General features: G+C 44.3%; 1 long non-coding RNA gene across 1 annotated transcript in view; it reads right to left on the bottom strand.

Moving 5' to 3' along the window:
• Positions 1-12,016: 12,016 nt before the first annotated feature.
• LOC117282641 overlaps positions 12,017-23,662 on the bottom strand; it is a 159,402-nt gene continuing 147,756 nt past the window's right edge. Inside the window, exon 3 of the long non-coding RNA XR_004513462.1 lies at positions 12,017-12,073. This is a non-coding gene — a long non-coding RNA (uncharacterized LOC117282641). The remainder of the gene's footprint in view (positions 12,074-23,662) is intronic.

Raw genomic sequence — 23,662 nt, 5'->3', positions numbered from 1 at the left:
ATCTTAAAAAATGTTAAGGAAACAAGACGACTCTGGATTGGATTCGTCTGTCCCAGGGTGAGTAATGGTCTTGTGAACAAGGTAATGAATATTCGATCTGAATAAAATGCTGGATATTTGTTAGCTAGCTGAAAATAGTGGATTCGGAAGGAGGATTCCGCTCCACAGATTCAGTTAGTCAGTTAGTTACTGCCGAGAGAACGTCAAATCTCAGATAACAAAGATACAATACTTGACTGAGGGAATTAATTTTACTTGTTTCGTTAATGCCTATTTATACATTTCATGTGATTCTCAGAAAAAGAGCGATTATTTAATTAAACAGCAGTCATCATTTGTCCTTTGTAATGGAGAGCGTTTTCTTTGAGGTACGAGCTAAATGTTTAGATATTATTGAAGACGAATTTCAGGCTCTGAAGTGTAAACTCACATACATTGCTGCGTCAAGTAAATGAGCAACACAAAGAGCATAAACATAAATAAGGACGCATATGGAGTGCATCATTCTACTCATGTTCTTTGAACAAACAAGTCACCATGTGTACGGGTGCAGTACGGATATCTGATCATCCCTTACGAGCACGTGCTCTTAGTAAACTGTGAAGATAGGGAGGCCCCTTGTGGTGAAGGGTGTTCAGCTTGTCATTGAAAGAGGGTTAGGGATGAATTGAGGGGATAAGAAAGGATTAATCCGGTGTGTGACATCCAGGAATGATGTAGGGGACTACTGCCGCCATATGCCGTGCCATTTCCCGAATGCTGTGTCTACACAGGCTATGCTCTGCAGCGGAATGCTGTACATGGGTGTGATGACGGTCTTCGAAGTAGACACATGTAGCTAATGTAGCTACCGGATATAGAATACTGATTATAATGGGCCGTGCCATACCTCAGGCGGTGGTTCGCCGACTTTCCACCGCGGCGACCGGGTTCGAGCCCGGGTGAGTTCGTGTGGGATATGTTGGACAAAGTGTCACTGGGGCAGGTTTTCTCCTAGTATGTCTATTTCCCCTGCCAATTCTCATTCCATAAAATGGTCCATGCTCATCATCATCTATCAACCGGGTCTGGTTCAATACGCCGAACAGTTCGACTAAGAAACAGACTCAGTCACACCCCACCCCAGGAAACTAACCAATCAACTAACAAACTAACTAACTAACTAACTAACTACTGATTATGATTTGTAATATTTTTTTTATTGCTAGAGGGTTGGGACTTGTCCCTTGTACTGCCGTCACTTCTGGCCTATTGTACCAGCTCCAGATGATAGGTGAGGGTGATTGTGGAGCAATTGGTGGGATGAAGATTGGCAGGGGAAACCGAAGTACTCGGAGAAAACCTGCCCCAGCGCCACTTTGTCCACCACAAATCCCACTTGACCAGACCCGGGATCGAACCCGGGCCGCCGCGGTGGGAAGCCAGTGACTAACCGCTTGAGCTATGGCGCGGTCCAACTAACTAACTACGGATTATGATTTGTAATAACTGTTACATAAGTATATGTGAGATATGTTGACTAATGGTTATGAAGGATTAATCATCTTGAATATGATACCGTCTAGTCTGGTAGATTGATGCCAGTAGTTCTGGAGGGATCCACTACCTCGCTTTCGTGGTAGTAGAATTCCAACACACGTAGGCTCGAGGTAGCAGGTTCCTCCGAAACGTCCGTACCTCTCCATCAGACCGCAGGGCGCCATATCGCAGATGACAGTAAGCTACAAATTCAGCGCAACCAAAATCTAAAATCTCGAAGTGCTCAAACCGGGGATTGTTTATGCTACGTTTATATATCCGTGTATGCTGAAGACAGGTGCAGTTCCATGCTCGTACATGTCTTCGTCTGGACACTGGAGGGTGGCGTGGCCAGCATCGCTAATTTTGGGAAAACTGGTCTTGAAGTTAGGACAGCTGAAGTTTAAACGCGAATCAGAACGCATCTCACACTTCCAAGTAAGATGAACCCATGGAACTGTGTGGAGACAGCGCAACACAATACGGAGAATCAGAAAAGTGTTTTATCTCATTCCCACCCCGAAATGGGGACAGAACACTCCAGTACTCAGGCGACGGTGTGCCTAAATCGATTGGAAATAGCAAAAGGACGGCCGGTTGAAATGCACGGGTAGAGTCGTAAGAGAAAAAATTAGGGTGGTGTGCCACGCACCTTTATGTCGAAAGAAATGTGTATATACAAAAGGTAAAGCTATCCCTGTAAGAGGCCCATACGGTTGTGAGGCGTCGAGGCTCTCATATTTTCTATAAATTCGGCTCACAGATGGCGGTGAGGTTATCAGCCTCACGCACCGGTCGCCCTTTCCCCCCCCCCCAGGAAGATTCCTGGTACTCATTTCTGTTAGAGGCTGAGTCGACCCCAGGGTCACACTGCGGCTGGAAGGATTATGTTAATTGAAAAATTTAATGATCTCATCGGGAACTGAACCCGAGACCTACCGACTACACTTCTAAACACAGAACTTAGCATGCATTCAAAGGGGCTGACGCTTCCGTGTTATGGGTCGGAAACTGCGTTGCGTACCGGCGTCTTTACAAGTGTCAGGGCACCTCCCCAGGGCGCCGGCCTGTGCGCCTGTGTAACAGCAAATGGCGACACTCCCACAGCTGAGTACCAAACGTCTCTTCAAGTCAGGACTTGAAGTTCTCACGGCAATGATAATGACGAGTGCGGACGTCTGGGCTGTAACGCCATGTAGTTCGGAGAAACAAATCGTTTCCATCTTCACGGTGTAGAAGTAAGCCAAGCAAGAAATTTGCAGAAGCGCATGATATAGAACCGAACGGCGTCATAACACCGAAATATGCAACCTGCATCTCTCAAGCGCGAATACCGAAGCGAAACAAGAAGAGTCGTAAAGCAAGAACACTTCTCTGGGTCTCCATTGTTACAAGGCACAGCTTTCTGGCATTAAGCATGAGTAGGCACCGCCTTCTGAACTGAGCAATGAAGCCATTTCTATCCCGAACACAATGGTTGAGAGTGTAACATACTTCCAGAGGGTTTAAACATTCTGGCAACTCCACTTCTTCGATTGTCACTAGCTCATTCATATCCGCTCTTCAGAAACTGCTCAGCAACGAGTAGATTTCAGTGACGTAAGGGCTACCTTGAAATCGGCCACGACCTTGCCTAACCATTTACAGTTAATTGTGGATAATTATCCAATTAAACGCACAGTTTTCACGAAAGTTTTCCCCGAACAGATGAGTCGATACAAAACAGAAATACGCAAGGTACGGTGACTGTCTCTGCCCTCAGTCACGGAAAATGAGCAGCCTCTGAAATGTCGCTGTTTATTCCAAACTGATGAGGCTGACTGCCGGATCATCCATTGCATGAATACCTAAATTCGCTGGACACCAGACTTTGACATTCAATATTTTACTTATTCATGACTTACCTAACGACGCTGTCCAATGGTAACTTGTATATTGTAGTCATGTGGTCACGTGGTCGTGTGCACGACACAGCAGCAGATCACGAGCTGCGGTGAAGGAAGGATCGGGGAATAACCGAAAGTCCATATATAATTGGTGTAGAACTCTTTTGCGAAGCGGACACTGGTAAGACATAGAAGGCTGTGGGATGAGGCATATAGATGATAGGTCTTAGGGAGACGGTTGGCCGCGGCATAGCTGAAGCGGTTAGTCGCTGGCTTCCCACCGCGGCGGCCCGGATTCGATCCCGGGTCTGGTCAAGTGGGATTTGTGGTGGAAAAAGTGGCGCTGGGGCAGGTTTTCTCCGAGTACTTTGGTTTCCCTTGCCAACCTTCATTCCATCAATTGCTCCACAATCACCCTCATCTATCATCTGGGGCTGGTACAATAGGCCAGAAGTGGCCGCAGTACAAGGGACTTAGTCCCACCCCACTAGCAACAAAGAAAAAAAAATAGGGAGACTATTTGTGAGGATGGGAAGTAGATGCAACTGGCTCAAAATTGTGTCCAATGACGGGCCTTGGTATTGGCGGTGTTCAACCCTCGGGTTCTGATAATATAGTGTTAGTTAATTAGTAAGATGAATTCTGGCCGTGCCATAGCTCAGGAGGTTAACCGCCGACTTTCCACCGCGGCGGCCAGGTTTCGAGCCCGTGTCAATCCATGTTGGATTTGTGGTAGAAAAAGTGGCACTGGGTGTTTCTGATACCAGAGAAGGAAATGAGACATTTATATCTGGTGCCAGCATCTGCAGAGCTATGAAAGACGTCGACTTCTTCCCTTCACGCCTCCATCTTGCTGCAGAACTGGGAATGTCCGCCCTGTCGCTCAAGATAAAGTACATTTGAAGGAGCTAAAAGTTCGCTGCTGAACAATGTCGCTCAGTATATGAACCTGTCTATGAGCCAGAGAAGTGGAGCAGTCACCATCTGACAGCTAACATAGCTCAATTTTACATCAGTTCCTGATAGGGGAGACAGAGGAAGTATCCCAAACTTCGAAGAAACATTTCGTTCCATCGAGACTCACAGATCTAGAGCATTTCAGACAACCATTCCTCACAAACAAAGAAAGCAACAAACAACCTAACCAATTAATTTAAGGACTAATTAACTAACCAAATAATTAACTTAACGACTAACTAACTAATCAACTGACCAACCTAACAACCAAATATCGGTCCATCTGTCCATCCACCCGTCCGTTCGCCTATTTGTCTGTCTTTCTCTCTCTCTCTCTCTATATCCGTCTGTCTACCTACCTACCTACCTACCTACCTACCTGTCTGTCTGTCTACCTACCAACCCACCTACCTACCTATTCTAGTTCAGTCTAGCGTAGTCTAGCGTAGTGTAGCATAGTCTAGTGTAGTCTTGCCTAGTTTTGCCTAGTCTAGCGTAGTCTAATGTAATCTAATTTAATCTAATCCATCCGACTAACTTATCAAATGGTTAAATAACTACACAATCTACCCACCTACCCATCCGTTCAACCAGTAACCAACGGGAGGCACACAGTAATTTCGTTTAGTCCTTAATGGTCTATTGAGCCTGCAAGTTTTGCCGAAACTTGAATTATTAGCAATCATCCCCGTTTCTCCTGTATTCCTTCGCAGTCCTACATGTTACCGAATGATACGTCGAGGCCAAAGTTTAATGCCGTCTCTTACGAATATTAGGCATAAGCATTCAGTCACAAACTGTCCCCTTTAGCAGAACACTACAAGTCTCATATGCGCATCATTACTCATTGCATACGGAATACGCGTGTCAGTTTTGCCCATAAATCTGCCAGAAATATTTTACTACCAATAAATATTTAATAAGGCTTGATCGAAGTACACGTAGAAACACAAACAGTTTTTTTTCATGTAAAATGGCTGTTATTTCTGTCCGATCTTAACGAAAACCAGAATGTGTCAACAGATTTTAATAAAACGCTCTTATTATTAAATTTCATGAAAATTCGCGAAGCGATTTTACTGGGCGCTGCGTGTGGTTGCGAACGCGCCCGATCGATATCTGAAGTAGCTGCTTTCAGAAATCCATTGAAGAGGTCGCGTATCACGAGTTATCGGTATCCTGGCAACCAGGTTTTCACGCACCCCTGCGGTTTGTGATGTTGAAGGAACTTCGTGCTCGAACCGATAAATGGACGGGGTAAGGGGCAGGTTTAACTGAATATGTACATATGTAGGGATCAGCTCCGATGTTATCCTCAGAGACAGTCTGTGGCTGCGTGCCAGTGTGTACACCTGACAGCCACTGCCGTCAGTTTTGATTAACACCATTTACATAATACACAGCCCGGTTCAGAAACAAAGATTCTATCTCTTATTCGGTATATACACGAGTGTGGGAACTGCCCACATTCAAGCAAGTGTGACAACGCAAGCGTCATTGCTTAGCAACGACAAGTAAACAGCAGTTGCTAGGCAAAAGCGAGTAAACAGCGGTTGCTAGGGAACTTACAAACACGGTGTCCAGCAACAGCAGTACCTATTACGTAACCGTTTTCCATATGTCCGACTCTAGGTTGACACGGAGAGTCAGTAAATAGACTACAAATGGATACTTACTTACATACTAAATCCGTTCCTCTTATACCTTTAAGGTGTCGAGGTTTGCTTTTTCATTTTGCTCATTTTACAGACGGTAGGACTCCTTGGACGAGTGATCAGCCTGTCGCAAGGCCTCTATCTGGACACAGGACAACGCAAACACAGAATAAACACATACACATACCAAACAACCATGCGTTGTGTGGGATTCAAACCAACGATCCCGGTTTCAGACCGAGCGAAGACAGTCATGCCTTAGACCGCTCGGCTACGGTGACCGGCACAAATGAATATAAAACGTAAAATATGTGATATTCGAAACTGGAAAAACATTTATTTCTCGACATATCCTCCAAGCTGATACATTTGTCCCATCGCTTTACCAGTGCGTCGAAACCCGCAGCACAGAAGTCTCTTAAATGTTGTCTCAGCCACTTCCTCACGTGGTCAGGCATCATCTGCGAATTTCGAACGTCCTTGAGAGAATTTTTCGACCTAGCTGTGAACAACTTTATGCAAAATGAACTTCCCACCGTAAACAGGAAACATTTCTTTATGAATGTCCTTTGTAGTGCGTCCTTTTGCCCACAAAACAAGCACAACAGAACGCTGTGTCTCTTTATTACACTCCTCAAGTTCGGTCGCCATTTCGACTACTGAAACCAGCCTCTGAACCCGCGCATGCTGAACTGTGCTGCTACCTAGTGATACACATAGAAAACCTATTACGTCAATTACAGATGTTTTACTTCCATTTGTGACCTAGTTACTGATTATCCCTCGTATCAAATTCTAGTTCTAGGATGCTGAAAGGAATATTCGCCTTCTAGCACTCAGTCATACCATATCTCAAGCTGCCAAGTGGTCATACTACTCCTTGACGAGATGCCGATAAACTGGGTGCAGAATGTAGCAGGCACTACAGGTTTGCGCATTTTCAACTGATTGTATGGCAAACTGGCAACAATGCGACTGGCAGTATATGTAGATCATGGTATTATTGCGTCATGAATGAAGAAAATAAACTTTCTGCTTAAATAATGAGGCTACTGGTTAACGCGAAATGATAAATGTCAATGTCACAACAGAGCAGGCTGTGACTGCAGGGGCTTCCCCTGAATGCGTACAGCAACCAATGGATGTGGAACACAGTCCCATCTGCTCCATTCGCAACCCGGCTAACACTCCCTTGTTTAACGTAGGTAGGTTTTCTCAGGCTCTCGCAAAAGAATTCACGGATGATACTTTTACTTTTATGAAGCCTAGCATAAGTGGCATATATTCGATATTGTTTATGGAGGGATTCATTAAAGTTAAAGTTGTCCCTGCGCTTAACTGTTAAAGTACCACGCCACGAAGAGGTATGGGGAGTGGACGTATAGCTTGATCATTCTTGACCTCGACACTAAATGGAGATGAATGGCTAGCTTCATGCCCCTGTTGCTTTAACCCCTGGGAAAGAGTCCCGATACCCACTGAGTAGGAGGCTCGGTGGGCCCCAGAGCCGGTTGCGCACGGTAAAGAAGAGAAAAAACCCTCTTGCTTCTATAGGGAACAGACCCCGGTATCCCAGCCGGTAGTCTGTCCCTCTACCGACTGAGCTATGTTAGGAAAAGTAGTTTGAAAAAGCAAATACCAAAACTACATAACTTCTATAGTGATTCACAAATAAACTATAACTCCATGAAGCTGAGCCCTTCTACAGATGCCAAGTGAAAAGTTTCACCGCTTCAGCCAATTTACACGGAACACAACTACTACCATATCAGGCCTCGCATTTAATTACCAGTGAATTATTAACGTAAGAGGCGATAATGACATTCTGCATAGGTCACATGGAGAAAAACTGGAACACAGCCGAAATGTGGGGCGTATTCCATTGGGACAAGAGTCATGTTAGCATTCTCTGCCTTGCTCCCGGCAAACGGGCAAAAGCGGCTATGCAGCAGTTCACTCGTTCTCACAGAATGTCAACAATGGCTGCTTCTTAATGTATTTTATGCTTCCCGTATTGCTGAAACGTGCATTTTTAACCTTGGTGATTATTTGTTTTGGAGTTCGGGCATAGCTGCAAGGTCCTCTCGGCTGTGGCTGCTTGTAACATCGAAGAGGGAAACCGTTCCTTTGAGACTGAAGCAACGATCTATCCACGGCCTTCTATAAATACTACAGGTCTTTCTGTAATGGCACTCAGGAATTCAGTTTCAACTCTCGAAATGTATCGATATGTGACGACAATTTAACTTCAAGGGGAGGGAAATTAGAGCTACAAAACAGGTCGATCTCTCTTCACAATCTTTACACAGAATATCAGGTTCCTGCCACTCCACTTAAATACGGACGGAGCTTCCGTAGTTAGGATTTGAGGTTCTCACAGCGGTGGTTATGAAAAATACTGGGATATAACGTCTGAGAGTCCGCTGTAAGTTAACCGACGTTTCGGAGAAATATATCGTCTCCATATTCAGTGTCGATTTTGCATGCTACTTTCTTGACATATTCTCCAACCCTGAAGATTAAGGCGACGTATTTCTCCGAATCGTCTGTTGACTTGCAAAGGACTACGCGGCGTTATACTCCTGTCCCGCAAGATAATACTCCGCATAACCACTGGTGTGAGAACCTCAAATTTTACATGCTTAATGATGATAGCTGTTTTGGGGATGTGCCTTCGTGTAGTCTGGTAGGAAGATAACGACGTTTCCAACAAACCTTACGCAACTTTTGTTCTATGCCAAAGATGGAGGCAGATAACTTTTCCGAAACGCAGGTACCTTCCGAAGAGACTACACTATACAGTGTGGCCCAGAAATCAGTTACGCTACCATATTATGTCGCGTTAAAGGGAATGTTAACATTTAAACTCACCAGTCAACTTGTAGAACGGTAACCCAGATCTGAGTTATGCATCAAACATGTAGGGACTCATTTCAAATATTATTTTCCCCATGAAGTAAGTAATACAGAAACGCAGTAACGGCGTGGAAAATACTCTTGACGGGATTCTAGATTGGAGACTGGATTTAATGACCTACTTTAACACACAATTAGTAAATACACTTAATTATAACGCAATTGCTAATTTTCAGATTTAACAGTTCACGTCAGCCCACGCTAAGTTCTCCCAGCGCGCAATGTCTTTACTAGTAGTTGACTGGTAACTGCTCTTAACAATGGCTAATCCTCTCTGAACGGCGGTTCCTTTCCAACTGCGTCTATTCTTCAAAGTCGAAGTTACTTTACGACAGGCGGTTTACCACCAATCAGTTCATCTTGACGCCAGGCCCCTTGAGACTCACGACCGGTTATTCTTTTTTACAACTGAACTCTTGTGGTCATAGTCCTTATGTAATGACCTCTGTGATGGGAAGACGGGTTTGTCTCTTATGAATATGCTTGGCCTTTCGTCAAGTGTATGTATCGCACATATAGCATGTTACTGAAAATTCTTCCTTTTGCATAGTATACAAGCCCTATGTCAGTATAGGCTTCGAAATGCAGGTCATGACTACGTTACGTATCTTATGCCACAACGGCAGCTTCGTCACTTGAACGGTCCTAAACTTGACCACCGCCCAGTTTAGGTTGCTTGTATTTTGCGTGTATTTTTCAAGTCAAATTCACACTGCGACTGAGAGCCTGTCAGTCAGTAAGTCTTGGTGTCGAGCCCTATCTGGAGCTCATGACCAAGTATTTATTACTGTTTGACAGTTACGGTCCCATTTTTGTAGGGCGCCCTCTCTAACGAGAGGACGGATCTGTCTTTTGTATATGCTGCTGGCCCTTGCCAGCGCAGTCTTTCTCGGATCTGAGTCCTTTGAGACTCGTGACTATATTTTACTCTCTCAGATTTGAGACTTGTCAAAGTCAAAGTCAAAGTCAAAGTCACATTGCGACTGACGGTCAGTCAGTAAGTCTTGGTGTATTGCCCCATTTGGGGCTAATGACCAGATATTAATTATTACCGTTTGACAGTTACGGTCTTTTTTTCTGTGGGGCGCCTTCTCTGACGAGAGGACGGGTCTGTCTTTTGTATATGCTGCTGGCCCTTGCCAGCGCAGTCTTACTCGGATCCGAGTCCCTTGGGACTCGCGACCATATTTTACTCTCAGAATTGAGACTTCCCTTTTCGTCGCCTCCTACGACTCGCAGGGTCCTTCAATTGTCCTCCTTATAACCCCTTCGAACGAACCGAATAGTAAACACCGTTTCCAACAGTACCTCTATTGTTGTATGCGTATCCGTTGCAACGGGAACGTGTTTACCGTTGCCTAGACACGTCACTATACGCGCATAGAAACACACACATATACATACAGCTTTGAATGACAGGATTGCTGAAGAACTGGGAAGGATCTGGGAGCAGACGTAACCCGGCATTTGTCTGGAGGGACCGGAACAAAGAGAACCCCCCAGAAAGTCCCTGCACTGGCAGGGATTCGAACCAGACACCTCCTGAATATGTCTAGAGCGTTACCGCTGTCGGGTTAGTCGGCAGGATAACATGGCGGCTGGGAACAAAAGTTGCGCAGTAAAGACAAACGCTGTGGCTTGCTTGAGGGGTTTTCGGAAGGAAAACCTCACGTCGGAACAGAAGAGTTTTGTGTTCAGCAAATATATCCTTTATTTAGTATAAAATTAGGATAAAATCATGCCGCGAGGTGTGCTAGCTGCGCGTACATACATTAAAGACTAAATATTTTAATAAGCTGAAAAAGCAAGCAAAAGCGAGTATATGACTTGTTGATGTTCCGAAGCCACTGCTCAAGTGTAGTTTCTGGGTAACAAAAGCAGAACAACGCGGAGTAGCACATCAGTGCGAGGGAGGAACACACGCACGCAAGCACGAACACTTCTACAGGAAGGCATAGTCTCGAGAAAGGAAATACAAACTTCTCTTGCTTTCTGAAATTTTGCATGAAGAATTTGCACACAAGCGAACTCATATAATAGAGTCAGCTTGGCTTGTATTCCGAGGGTTCATAGGCCGATTCGAAATCCCTTCCGCATGAAAACGAACAAGTGCGAGCGGAAACCAAAACCAAAGGAACGCAACCTCGTCCAGTCAATTCGCCTTGTGCTCTGCTCTGGTATGCATCTCGTATAAGAGGCTACTTTTTTCTTCTTAAAAGAATTTGTGGTTTATATCCAATTAAGCACAACAGATAACGGGAAAAAATCTACAAATATTTGTAATTTTACAGAAAACAAGATAAATTTTAACGTTGTGGAATTCATTTTCTGTATTACATACGACCGCAACATAAGAAGATTCTTAATAAAATTTGAAGACATATCATATTTCCCTCATTCAGACATATATACAACTCCTGTATCTCCAAAGAACCCCTAGGTCAAAATACGAGTCTATCACAAATTCTTTTACTGATAAGATATTAGTACATTTTCGAAACGGTTACAGGAAAAAGTATGTAACAACATGAAAACAGCAAGTAAACTCACAAAGATTTTCTGAAGATATTCCATAAATGTTCAATTACTTACACTGCAAACTTCAACGCCATGTTCATACTCTTCCCACTTACGCCGCAATTGTGACCCATCGACGTTGCCTACGCCCTACGTAAATCGTTCTGGAAGTTCTCGAAGGGACTGTAGCAGTAGGGGTTAGTGTACCTTGTCTTCACATATCCCAGTAGGTAGAAGTGACATGGAATGAGGTCCAGTGAAGTAGGAGTTTAAAGGAACGTGTCCTGTTCGTTCTATTACAAGTCAAATTTTGCCATTTGCATTTGAGACGCCATTTTCCTTTGGCAGTGATCGGAGCGCCACTGGTGGCTATGCGTTACAATCAGCACTGCTAACGAAAACAATGTTTTCTTGGTGCGTACCTGTAACCGCTTCATCTCCTAAATCATTTATAATGACCCTATACATTCCTACGTACCACTCTTTCAAACTCTACCCTCAGAGTAGCAGACCGAGGTCTGTAGCCATGCGATTAAGGGATACACAGGTATGAGCTAACCTTTTAAGGGCTCGTTCGGTGTCTGATAGTGTAGTCCTTCACATCACTTCCTGAGATCCGTGCACCTGTAACATAGAACGGCCAAAATCAGCTTGAACCATTAGGACATACCGCCAGCAAGACTATCAGATTATAACTCAAGGTGCTGAGCCCTTCTTGAGGAGCCGCCAATTCTGCAGCTACTCAAGAATTTCCCAGCATTTTATGGAACCCGAATGTTCATTACCGTGTTCACAATAGCCTTCCACTCGTCTCTATCCTGAGCCAGATGAATTCAATCCGTACCATACCAACCTATCTCTCTAAGATCCATTTTAATATTGTCCACCCACCTACGCCTTGGTCTTCCCAGTGGTTCTTTCTTTCTGGCTTTCTTACCAATATCATATATGCATTCCTCGTCTTCCCCATTCGTGCTACATGCCCTGTCCACCTCATCCTCCTTGAATTGATCATTATACGTATACTTGGAGAAGAGTACACATTATGAAGCCGACAAGGGGTGGCCCTCAAGCTTGGGGGTTGGGCATGGGGCTAACAACTCACAGTAAAATAATCATGTTACAGGGACAGCTTTACCTTTTTCATGTCTGCTAAGGAGGTTCTGATCGCAATTAGAGAGCTCTGTTGAAAACAAAACCTAGTAACTTTACGAAACGATGTTCTGACTGTTTACGTTTCTATGTAACGATGACGCACCCGAGACACAGTTTATGAGGAACGGCAGGTTCGGGTCATTAGCCTAGCTGTTGGCTCCATGACAGAGTTTGCGATGATTGATCATGTACAAATGAACTTCAGAATGGCTGACAGACGTTCAAGAGAACGTGCGCGAGACACGTACAGACGAGATGAGAATAATAAACACGTCTCAGAGCAAACCATTGCCCTCGTTACGACCAGACGCTTGGGATATGACAGCATCGGAAATAAAGCACGTCACCTTAGTCCCTGCGTCGGTGTGCAATCTCGTGTCCGGAGTAGAGCGTGGAGTGCATCTGTACTTACCCAGAAACCAAGAGCTTCCAGTTGGAGCCATCTGACGTAACACCATGACACAAACCCACCGGTAGCACAATGTTTACGCGCTCCTTGTGTACAGCAGGATAAGCGCAATATAATATCTGCTTTGCATTATTTTAATATTGTACACTTCATTTATTCATGGATCATTTAACGACATTATCAATAGCTCAGGCCATATGGTGTAACATATTAAGAAGATTAGCGAATAGTGTCAACGGATGTTGACTGAAGCTACTGTCGCCTAATATGAAGTACTATCTGGAGCTAAGTTAAGGTAAGGTAAAGTTGTTCCTGTGCTTAATTAATTAAGCACTACACCATGAAGACGTATGGGAGAGTGGATGTATAGATCCACATTTTCCTGACCTCGGCACTAGCTGGAGGTGAGTGGTCAGCTTCACGTCCCGGCTGCTTTTGCCCCCGAGGGTAGTATCCACCAGTACCCATTGGATAAGATGTTGGGTGGAGCCCAAAGCCGGTCTGGACGACGTGGAGAAGAGAAAATTCTTGCCCTTACTGGGACTCGAACCCCCCGGTCGTCCAGTCCGTAGCCAGTCGCTGTACTAACTACACTGTCGCGGCTCCTACTACCTAGAGAGGTTGATGAAAACCAATAGCTCAATCGATGTTCCGGTCAAAATACAAGTCTAGACCGCTAGCTACACGCCGAATCGCTGGGTCTTTAGGTTGTGCTCTTGTGTGTGGTTACCGACGTCTCGGAGGAACAAGCTGTGAAGCCGAGGTTAAGAAAGCGTGGAGCGATAACTCCAATTCCCTATACGTCGATATGCCGCGGTGCTTAACCGTCTCAAATATCAAATATATTTAGAGGATAAGAACATATCTCATGCCTCAGAGAAAGCGCGCTGTATGCCCACTACAGATACCAGTTTACCTAATTCTCCTTAGGGAAATAGCAGCTGGGGGAACTGTCTTCTGGGGTGTGAAGTTTCGGAGGAATATACTGCATCCATCATCATGATAGTAGAGTAAGTCACGTAAGCAAACTGCAAGATGCAAGAAGCCAGAAAAACGAACCTGATGATGGAGGCATTATAATCCTCCGAAACTTCAGTAAGCGTCTACCGGACTATACGAAATCACAGGAAGCGTCATGATAACTTTTATTCCAAAATAATTACTGCATATTCTGCCAATAATTACACATAAATGCATCGTGGGGAAAAAATTCAGGAAATTTAACGTTAAGAAGGCAGCACATAGTGTAAGCATTGTGCTGTATATGGTTAGCAAGCACAGAAATAATTCATTCATTAAGTTTTTTATTTTTTTTTTTTTAATTCGCTTAGTGGGGAGTGGAGTCCAACTGGGTCCACGCGGCACGGAGACCACTGATTGGCCTATTGTATCTGGCCAGGGTGATTATGGTGATGGAGAATTTGGTGGAATGAAGATTGACAGGGTGAACCGAAGTACTCAGAGAAAACCCGCCCCAGTGCCACTTTATCCACCACAAATCCTACTTGACCAGACCCCGGGATCGAACCAGGGCCACCGCGGTGGAAAGCCAGCGACTAACCGCTTGAGCTATGGCGCGACATTCATCAAGTTACTAAAAGTTTTAAGGCTAGATGCTTTGCGCCATTTCGACCAAGTAAAGAAGTACTTGTTCTGGCCCTGCGGGCACACAAAGCAATGTGGTCGGATCACCTGGCCTGCGCGCGCCTCTAATTCTATCGAGACTGTTCTCTCTCTCTGGACTGTTAGGGAAACCGCTCGATTGATGTGGGTGACGTGCCCACGCGGGAAGCAGTCAGTGAGTGAATCAGCTTTCAGTTCTCAGTACAGTGCAGCCGAGGTGGGGGGGGGGCAGACGAGTAGAAATTAATGAGTTTTCAATGATCAGTTCACTGCCGTTAGCCAGTGAGTTGTCAGGCATTTTTTTCAGTTGTTGATTCAGTTCAGTGCAGCTAAGCAGAGCAGAACTGCCCAGTGATGTTACTGTAAAGTAATGCGTGGACAGAGGCCCGATGACAAGAGCGCACATGGTCCCGGGCGGTGGGGAAGCAACTGTTCCGTATGTTGGTAACCCTTGCAATATTCACAGCGAGACAGACACGATACTCCTGTTTATATGTAAATGGCACTGCGCAGGGGCATGCGCAAACAAACGTGTGCTTTTGAAATGCTAATCGCCATTTGCATCGTCTGTTTTCAACAATTCTGCTGTAATTTAAAGTTAATTGAAACAATTCTAGATTACCTGTTTCCTGCGGCTCTAACGAACGTGGCGCAGATAAATTAAACGCAATGTGGTTCGCATGTGGATCACTGACTTCACTGTTAGAAGCCGAGTGATGGTTCCCAATAATCTCAGCAGCGGGGAGAATGGGGTGCAGAAATGATGAGGGACACGTATTCCATTTCAAATGTTGAATATCTCTCTCTTCGCCCTGTGGACCACACCCTGCCTCCTAACAAGCAGCTACAGAGGGGATATTTCTTCTGGAGGCAAACCGGCCGAAACGTGAAACTGACCTCTTACGTCCATCCTTACCTGACACCCAGAATTCATGGAATTTTATTTTCATGCTCCGTATAAATTTCCTCTCATTGTGTTTGAGAGAACGGAACACAATTCATGCAGGACTTGAGGTTCTCCCACCGGTGGTTATGAAGAATTCTATCCTTGGAATATAAGCGCGTATAGCCCGTCGAAAGTTAACCGACGATTCGAAAGCGGAATATTCTTCCCAGACGTCGGCTGACCTTCAACGGACTACACTCGACTGCCAATTCTCAACTGAATTCTTCTTTATCACTACTTTTCGCGGACCGAATAGAAAACAGTTTACAACAATACTTAATTTTTGCAAGCGTGTTTACCGATCCGTTGTTTAGAAAGGGATTGCATATGTTGCGTGCATGTATGTAGCCGGCGCCACACTTTATATTCAGAAGGTTCTAGCTTCCAATCTCGGTCCTAAAGCCGCCTGCCTGACCCAGAGTTTAGTTTTAATCACGCCCAGTAAATACCAGGTTAATAGTTTGAATACGTCACGGCCGCTTCCTTCCAAATCCTTTCCAATTCAATTACTTACCGCCGTGCGCTACAAGCCTATAGTACAGCTAATAATAGCGTCATTAAATAGCCACCAATATTCAGTGATTTCGACTTTCTGGCGTTCAAATGTGCTCTTTCAATCCGAGACTCTCCGACCCGTTCTGAACGCACCTTGGCACATAAACAGTCACAGGAGGCATGAAGAGCTTCAATGAACGCAGCGCTCAGTGAAATAAAGAAGTGGAATACCAAATAGTTACGAAAATCAGGAAACCACATTAATGCACTAGCAGCGAACTATTGGACAATAGCGAAACTACACATAGACTGAAAAGATACACCGTCATAATTCTACCAAACAGTCCTGAATAAAACCCCAATACAGGAATTAAAATGATACCTAAGTGAACAAAAGGAAGAACGGGTACATGAGTTACGCCACTGGGCATGACCCATTCACGATCCAGTACATTTGAAGATACACACTGATTGCAGACTCTGTAGATTACGTAAAATAAATGTGTATAAAGCTGCTCTCCTGTGACTTTCTGGTTGCGCCACTGCAGTGCTAGCATTGCCGCCTTCCGCGCAGCGATACCACAGTCGCAGAACTGCCTTCACGTTCCTCTTAGTGGCATTGTCGGGAGTACTTTTAGAGCATGCCACTAAGAAGTAAATTTGGAGAAGGGAGAATCCTGGAAAATAGGGGCTGCAATAGTATCCCTCTGAGATGCAGCCTTCCCTCGGAAAGATTACGATTGGAAGAAATGCTTCACGACAATTTCCTGCTTTCTCAGAGGGTTGAGTGGGAACCATATTTAGTTTTAATAAATCATACGATACGGCAGGACTGTCCCCTAAACAATACACGAATCGCGGCTCAACAACCACAACTCCCCCTCTCCGGGGCCGCAAGGGAAGCTGCTCATACCAGGAAAAAGGGATTATTTTTCTTTCCCTGAAACAAGCGGAAGAAAGAGAGGCATCACACCGGAAGTATCTTCTGACGGCGAACTGTATTAATAAGGACAGCATAAACACAGGCGCTTAATTACTAGCCGGTTTCCCGTTGAAATTCAATGGGAAATTTGAAAATTCCGGTTTCTAGCTGCGGCTCTCACAGCAATGACTATGCAGGGTACTAACTTCTGGAATGTTATGCCGGCTGGTACCGTAATAGCCCACCGACGTTTCGTTTCAACTCATCTAATTCTCCTGTTTATAGCAACTCGGCAAGGACCGCACACAAAACACCGTTCCTATATTGCTGTTACCAACTGTTGGCGTGGAAATATTCCTGTCTTCAAAGCCGTTGCCCAGTAATGGAAATCTCTGCTGGCTTGACAGTTCTCGCATTGAGAAAATATGCCACATTATAAATAAAGCATAAATAAATAATATAGAAATCTAATCGCAATCGATCATGATAATCGATAAACTAACAAGAAGGCTCTATAAAAACAATAGATGTGACAAACTATCGAACAAAAACAATTTAAACAGCAAACTATATATCTGAAAGGTTCACTCTGAAGGCAGATACTGTGTCAGTGTGATAGTTCAGCCCGTAGGCGGTATCACTTCACTGCCGAGACCCCTACATCTGCACAACAACCACGCGTTCCTGGTCAGCCCTAAGACAGTCTCGTGGACGTGTCGGGGTGAGATGCATGAGGCAACCTCCTTGCATGGCGTGACGGCGACACGACGTCATTCCAAGGCTTCCCTGAATAATTGAGCGCGCGACCTCCTTACAGTCTTAAGGATGGGCGATGCTTTTGTACAGGTATCCTGTTGATGAAGTAGGCCAAGTAAAAATGTGACGGCACGACTTTCCACCCTTTGAAGCAAAGCGGTAACCATATGTACCACTTGCCTTAACACTGCCCACGCATTTGTTTGGTCCTATATATTTAAATGTAAGCAGCGATTAGGCTAGTACCGCTCCAGGCACTAGCACGCAGCAACCCACAAGGCAGAGTATGTGCTTCAAGCGAAGTGATTAGGCCGTAATTCAGTTATGTTGCATTTACGACAGGCACAACTGTAATTTATTGATGACTGTGGAAGTAGGTTGCAATTTTTTGAAAGGGAGGAAAAACTACCCTTCAATTTTCTACCCTCCCCCTCTTATTTTCCCTTGCTCATTCACTCAATCATCCCCTCTGACATCATCCCTCCCTTCGTCAGTGTAATAAGGGAAATGAGAAAGTTTGTGCAGTGCCTGGGGGTTGTTGAGAGCCATGACTAAGCATGCATAGCCACCCCCAAAAGTTACGCAGCAAGGCTCAGCCCCATAATAACGCGACTGAAATAAGGCGCATGGAGAGGTCAAAATGCACAACAGATTTTGACAGGAAACCTAATGGGAAAATATCTGTGCTGAATTAGTTAAGCACAATGAAGAGTATAGCTCCATCCTTCTTAACCTTGGCACTAGACGGAAGTGAGTTGTCTGCTTCACGCCCCTGCTGCTTTATCCGCTGGGAATGAGCCCGCCGTATCCATAGGATATGAATCCTTTCCCCAGGAAGTAAATAGGCCGGGGCGTGAATCTCACTATTCACTACCACCTAGTACCAAGGTCAAGAAGAGTGAAGCTATACCTCTATTCCCCGATATGCTTTCATAATATAGTGGTTAATTAATTAAACACAGGGGGGACTTCGCCAAATAGAATAAACAAATCGAGGAGGATAAGATGGGCAGGGCATGCAGTACGAATGGGGGATAAGGCTATTGCATATAGGATATTGATAAGAAAGCCAGAATGACAGAGGCCACTAGGAAGACCAAGACGTAGATGGGTGAACATTATTAAAATGCATCTTAGGGAGACAGGATTGGATTGATCTGGCTCAGGATATGGACCAGTGGAGGTCTCTTATGAACACGCTAATGAACCTTCGGGTTCCATAAAATGCTGGGAAGTTCTTGACTAACTGCACAATTGGTGGCTTGTCAAGAAAGGCTCAGCTCCGTGAAGTTAGTAAGTTAGTTCAAGGGGAACTTTACCTGTAACTTGCCTGACTGGAAAAGGACTTGAGAAACGTATCCCGTTTCGTCGGGTAGATGCGCAGTGTAACACTGCGACTGTAGGTGCTGATGGTCAATGGTAGACCCACTCGCCAATTGAACCCGCCCACACTACAGCGACTTTCAGGTGAAAGCGATAGGCGGGTTTTGGAACAAAGCGCAAGCTTCACAAACAATTCAAAGAGATTCAATTTAAATCTCGATACTTAATCAAATTCCGCTTTGCGCAGTGCATCACGTGATGCCTGCCAGATCTGCGAGAAATCACAAAGCCAATACCGCGCGTTCCACACAAATCCATTTATCTCGCGCTCTACAGGGACTGTTCCGTGTTTCTCGAGAGCTTCAGTTAAGTAACTACCGAAGAAGAGAGAGTTCACAGCTGCTTGAAAGTAATATCCGGACATTTGTGAACAAGCAGTATGGAGCGGTTTGAGAGTCAGAACAAGCCGCAAAGGACGGATACCATCCGGATATTTTGTCCCTGGGATTTTAAAGACGCCTTAAATATCAAAGCTATATACCGTTTGATAATGGGAAATTCGATGAAATTTGAAAGGTTTGGGGGGAAGCGGTCGTCACCCATTCGTAATCAAGATTTTTTAACATAATAACTTCATAATATTGACTTACAATTACAGTAAACCCTCCGTAATCAGGTTACACTTATTTCGGATCGAAATCTGAAAAATATTGTAAGATTTGAGGCTTTCACGNGTCTGCTTTTACCGGTTCTCACGGTCTCTTCGCTTGCAGAATTCTTATATTTTCTTCTACCCTGAAGATGGAGGCGATACGTTCCTCCGAAACGTCGGTTAACACCACTTATACACGGTGCCAAATCCCAAAAGACTGCTTTCTGAAAAATATTGCTCACAGTTGAGTATATACTTCAAAAGACGCGCGACATTTATAAAGGCAGATGAGTCACTTGTCTGTTCAGACAAAACTTGAAAGTTCCTTCAAATCTGCATTATTACGTTAAAAAACAAGTGCATCTTCTGAGTCTTCCATCGATGAATAAATGTACTGTCTTTTTATAGTTCTTAAATAATTTCTATACAGAGATTTTTTGTTATTTATTTCAACATTACTTATATAATTAAACGTTCAATTTATTTGTGTCCTAAATTTGTTGTATTTAGGGCTACTTCTGTTTCGCTAATTCGAGTTATTGCTTAACACAAATGACTTCTCCTCCACCCCCCACTCCCCACCCCCAAGTAACTTCGAATACTAAAATGAATGTACTGCCACGTGTAAGATGGTACGCGTGACAAAATTAACAGGTTCTAGTTCGGATGATGGGATTTACTGGCACTTCGGTTACAAGCTCTCTTAAATACAATTATTACAGCGCTATCGTTGATTTACACACTTTCCAGTCCACCGTTGCACACGCACTGGGATTCTCAGTTTCCACTAGTCTCCTAGCAACGAATCTCAGCATTTCAACTCACTGTGAAGTCCTCTTGTCATTTCTTGTTCAATCGCCCTGGAACCTCGCAACAAAACTAAGAACTCTTCTTAACTGCAAGCGGGTTCATGTTATATAGCCGCGGGGACAACATAGAAAACACACTACTGTTGCGTAGCGCAGATCACAGAGAAAACAAATCACGTGATACTTCTCTGTGGTCCGTGTTGAGATATTATAAGCAAGGGACAAGGTTAGTCCCAGTGAGTTTTGTATGGGAATCTGTGAAGACATAACTTGAGCCGGAGGCAGAGAAATAGCCATTGTTAGAGCCGTTACCAGGAAACGTCTAGTAACAGACTGAGAACACCAGGCTGTGTGCTCTAGTAAACTGTAACCTGTGTAAATAGCGACAGTGTTATAGTTGTTTGTAGTTACGACTTTTAAGCGGTCAATAAATCCATTCACGACTACAAATTCCAAGTTCCGTCCATAGTCACACAAATACAACGTGACACTATCATGTTAACGACTCTTACTTCTCTGTAATATATTTACATTTTAAATACCAAACTGGAGCCCAGATCACAAAGCAGTCAGCTCCATTCAATTCGTAGGCACTGCGATCCCAATTAGAGCTGTCAACCTGCGGGATGCTTTCACCGCGATTTAAACACGAGGATGCGAATTAGTTCTGACTGCCCATGGACAGGATCCAAAGGCACGTTATTATTTGTGGATTATTGTAGGATTATGTAGCTTCGAATGGTAGTACCATCGCCGAATAATTAATGCAAAATAATACTGCAGCGCGCAGTGTCGTTACTGTGCCACGACCACGAGATAAGCAAATATACCAGAGCCGTTTCCAGGCAACAGCTCGGTAAACACGTTCCCGCGGCAACGGATTCGTATACAATAAATATACTGTTTGAAACGACGTTTTAAACTCGGTCCGTGAAAAGGGGTTAAAAGAGTACAACTGAAGCAAGAACAGTTCAGTTGCAATGGCGTCGCCGTTCAGAAAGGACCTGATCCGGAAGCATAGGACTATACATTGTTAGAAGCCGTTAGCAGGCACCTGAAAAATGAAAAAGACTTGTAAAATGTGGAAATCTGCGATGGTGTTGTAATTAAGTGTATTTACGAGTTGTGTGTTGAAGTGGTAAATAAATCCGATAACTAATACAAAACCCCGTAGAGAGTCACACGTGACACCAAGAATGGAAGCGGTCGAGGCCTACATCAGACATTACCGCGGCATTTAATTACAAAAATCTTTGAGTCAGGATAGTCTGGTTCCCGCCTGGGATTCTAACCGAGTACTTTTTGAATATAAAGTCTACAAGACTACATCTACACAGATCTGTTCGGTGTCAAGTTAAGGGGAGAATTTTTTGGAAAGCCAAACAGCGTCAAGTATCCTAGGGAGTTACTGTGCCTTGTACTTGGGTCTTCTCTGTACGGCAGCCAACATAACTAAAGGAAACGCACATAAAATATTAACTTCATTTGTGTCAACGACTTATGAGCGGTACTTTACAAAGAAGCCGAGCCTCTATTAAGCCGCCTAAAAGTAAAGTTGGTGAACGGAGTTCATGGAGGTAGGCCTAGGCCCACTGGGGCTGTAGTGCCAAGGGCAAAAAAAAAGGAAAGTTGTACCTATGCTTAATTAATTAAGCACTATGCAATGAATACATATGGGGGAGTGGAGATATAGATCCAGCTTAATTAATTAAGCAGCACACCAAGAAGACGTATGTGGGAGTGGAGGTACAGTTCCACCATTCTTGACCTCGGTACTAGATGGAGGTGAGTGGTCAGTTTAGAGAACCTGACGTTTTACCCNCCCGGGAAAAAGCCACTGGTACCCAATGGATACGAGGCTGGGTGGGCCCCAGAGCCGGTCTGGACGCTGTAGAATAGAGAAGAATTTCTTGCCTCTGCCAGGAACAGAACCCGGGACGTCCACCCCTTAGCCCATCACTCTACCGACTGAGCTATAGAAGCCACTTTAATAGATTTTAATCATCCATTCTGTTACTGACATACAGAAGGACAGCGAGATGGGGCCGCCTGAACGGAAAATGAATTGCTTTTTCCGAAACACGAAAACCATTTCAACCTATAGAAATAAACAATTTTAGTAATACCCTTAATGATTTCCTGAAATGCTGTATTGTTACTCTGAAGGGAGGTCTGAAAGCGTAGAGCTTTGTTATGCGGGTTCATTTCTTCGTGTGAAGAAGCAGATGTCCGTTATTGGGTACGATTCTCGCCTGACGGCTATGTAACCCCCTGTACTGCGAAGTCGGAATAGTTGCCGCGTGTGCAAGGGGAAGAGACTGAAAGGAGAGCTGCTGGGTCATCTTGCATACCGGCTAAGCCCAACTCTAAAGTTTATGTGGTACATACGAAAATGTAACTGAATGTCTGTGTATCTGCCGGTGCCATGTTCGTGACAAGTTCAAGGGGTTTGGCACAGTTTCAAAAATGGACAAAGAAATTTAGATTATCAGGAGCTCTGACGATGGGCTATAACACTCAAGAATTACTGGGTTTTTGGACTTTGTCCATTGCCCGTTATTCTAGAAACTAGAGAAGACAACGTTTCGAAGCTGGATCTGTTTCCGTCGTCAGGCGAGAGAAGAGAGGTTAGTTCTTTCTAGGAGAACTAAGGGTAGGGGTCTCCCTCTGCACACCTGACGACGGAAACATATCCAGCTTCCGAAACGTTGTGTTCTCTGGTTTCTAGAATAAAGGGCGATGGACGAAGTCCAAAGACGCAGTAATTCGGAGTAAAATTTATGCAGAAAATCACACCGATGATTGTGGTACAGGCACAGTGTGAACCCAACAGTTATGCGAACCTCTTACTCGCTTCCGATAAAAGGATTAATCTTTAAATACCGAGCTTATCAAATGGTGGTAGCTTGAGCTAGCCGGAATTCATTTAAATGTCCGTTCCTCTCAGTGCACTTACATTGTATTTAAAAAGGCTCTATCTAATACTATTTTTATGATAAATAAATAGAACTATGCTACTTTTTATCAGCAAAGAGTGTAGTGTCGCGTAGTATAACGTAAGATTTGAAAATATTTAGACAAGAGTTATACTCTATTCTTCTTTCTTTCTTGTAACTTTGAAGC

This window comes from Cryptotermes secundus, unplaced genomic scaffold, assembly GCF_002891405.2.
Source record: "Cryptotermes secundus unplaced genomic scaffold, Csec_1.0 scaffold660, whole genome shotgun sequence".
Classification (NCBI taxonomy): Eukaryota; Metazoa; Arthropoda; class Insecta; order Blattodea; family Kalotermitidae; genus Cryptotermes; species Cryptotermes secundus.
The sequence above is the reverse complement of the archived record's forward strand: the minus strand, read 5'-3'. Positions and strand labels throughout refer to the sequence as shown.